We start from the raw sequence: 2,823 nt of genomic DNA on the forward strand, positions 1-2,823 counted from the left end.
GTTTGTGGTTAAACTAAAGGTCTCGTAGGGATCCTTTCCATAATGCTGTCAGACACTGACAATAACAATCAGTTTTTTTAGGTGGATGTACTGGTCCCCATGAATTAACATTTTCACATCTAACTTGATGAATAAGGGGTCAATTTTGACCAAAGCAGCGTTGATGATTGTTGCAAAGACTAACAAAGATTTTTTTGGTGAGTTTTATTTAATTTTTATCCCAATGTTTAGGTTGTTTAGTCTGAGTGTCAAGTGAATTTTGTATATACAACCTTTAAGGCTGGGTAACGATCGTCATCATGGTTAACCCTCTAAATAAGGTCAGTTTTAAGCATTATCCAGTTTTAATCAACATTAAATGAAAACTACAACAATGGGTAGAGCATTAATTGTTTTTGCAGCATCACTACATTGTGCGCTCTAGGTGGTTACAATATGTGCAAAACTTGTGGCTCCAGCTGATTGGTGCAGGTGGAGATTATGTTAAAAACTTTTTTGAACAACATGAACAAATATTTTGCTCATGTTTCTACACTCAGAAATCTTCACTATGTCATTTATTTTGTATTTTCATTTAATCAAATTTGATGAAAAAACTATTTTTTAATTTACCTTATTTTGTTTTATTTAAATTTTTATTGTTTATTGACTTACATACCCTTTTAGCTCAGGTTGTATGAATCATTTCAAGCTACTCCAAAAAATTACATCACAATAAGAAAAAAAAGGTTTCTCCTGCAGAGTTGAAAGGGTTTAAAGACCCACCGATTCCCCCCCGACCTTCCTCCTTTGCTCCAGACATAATTACTCCGGCCCCTTTGAGGGCTTTATCACTTCAACGTAAACATGTGTCACTCTTGCGTGTTTTAAAACCTGCTGAGCAGTGCGGGAAACAGAGTTAATTGATGGTATTTTCAACATCAGTGTGTGCTGAGACATGACAGAGTTTTTCTGTGTGTTTTACTTTGTTTTTCAGCCATGTTTGATTCTTCTGTGTGGAACAAATCCTTTAATGTCATACTGAAGCTCTTGTTTTTGACGTCTGGATGAAATGTCGCCCAGAATAACACACACACACACACACACACACACACACACTGCAGCAGGAGGCTACAGAGTGGGCGATGCAATGTTTGTCCTCAGTGGGTTGTCTGAAGTCTTCCAACATGTTTCCAATTGTCTCTGTTTGTTTTTCTGATATTCACATTTACAATATCTAGTGTTGAGTTTGTGGAATTAATAAATGTCTTTAGAATTTTGTATGAGTTGTTTTCCATATGAATGAACCATATAAAGCCTGAAAATCCACAGACGGAAAGATTGAATGGATTTTACGGTTGACAGAAAGAAGAAATGAAGGAGGGAGTGAGAGGTGAAAGAAAGGAGAGAGGGAGGAAAGGTGTGTGTGTGTATGTGTGTAATGAGGCCTGACTTGCTTAATATCTCAAGGCGAGGTTTGCTTTCTGATGCCAACACACAGACACACACACACACACACACACACACACTGAGGGCTGATGTCATTTTTGTTAAATGGCAGGGGTGAAACACAATTACAGAGATGAATGAGGACTGTCAATCAAACAATGACGGGCTTTATTTACAGTCTGAGTAAACGAACAATGTTTCAGGTTTTATGACTCAAAGAACAGATTTAAACTTTTATTCAGTTTCAGAAAGAATGTTGTCTGTATGTCGTCATCAGCATAATTTATGTTGTTTATCTCATCATTATGACTTTTTGCCTCAGTATTTTGTCTTTTAATCTCATAATTATTACTTTTTTCCTATAATTATTACTTTTTACCTCAAAATTTTGACTTTTGATCTAATAATTTCTATTGTTTCTCTTATAACTGACTTTTTATCTCCTAATTCTGTCTTTTTTCTCCTAATTTTGAGGTTTTATCTAATAATTCTGACTTTCTTTCTATAATTATGACTTTTTACATCATTTTATTACAATTATCATAATTTTGACTTAACCTGACTAAAATTTTTTTTATTATCAAGGCAAAGTTTTCATCTTTTTTTTTTCATTTGAGACCTGAAGTGACCCACATGATCAATGTCTCTCTATAGTGACGTAAAAGTCACATGAATTCTGACACATTGAGCTCATGTTGCATAAAGTCAGACGTGTATCTGATTTGGACCAAATGTTACATTTGAAAAGATCAGATTCCATGTGATTTTATATTAAGATTTAGACTTTTATTTGGCGTCATAAACATTTGTTGTTGATGTGCCGTCGTTGCAGAGGAAAGCTCCTAACCTGTGTGTGGATGTTTGTGTCTGGAGCTGATGGATATCGGAGCTTACAGGAAGACCACAGAGGGATGTGGGAACAGGTGGATCCGCTGTGTAAAATCACAGTGTGGAGACACCTGGGAGAGGTCCGGTCAACAGTTCAACCGCCGTTTAAAATCTGCACTCGATGTTTATTAAACTGCGGGTAACCATGGCAACAACACTGATGCTTCCTGCTGGGTTATCAGATATTTGCCCTGATGTTGGCCTGAAACCGCTCAGTATGCTGTACTTCCAGTGGTTAATGTGGGTTCAATCAATATGTCGATTGATCGAGACAGATAATGAAAGACAGATACCTCCTCTATCTTTTATATGAAACAATAAACAATACGAAAACAAATAAAAATGTTACTGTAAACATTTTCATTTTTTAATGTGGACAGTACATTTCTATGGAAGGTTTTATGTATCTTTTATGAAGACTTTTTTTACTCATAATTCTGATTTTTTTATCTAATAATTTTGACTTTTTACGTCCAAATTTTTACGTTTTATCTTAACTATAGCTTG

Source organism: Morone saxatilis, unplaced genomic scaffold (assembly GCF_004916995.1).
Source record: "Morone saxatilis isolate NCDOM2014 unplaced genomic scaffold, NCSU_SB_2.0 Contig10, whole genome shotgun sequence".
NCBI classification, from domain to species: Eukaryota; Metazoa; Chordata; class Actinopteri; family Moronidae; genus Morone; species Morone saxatilis.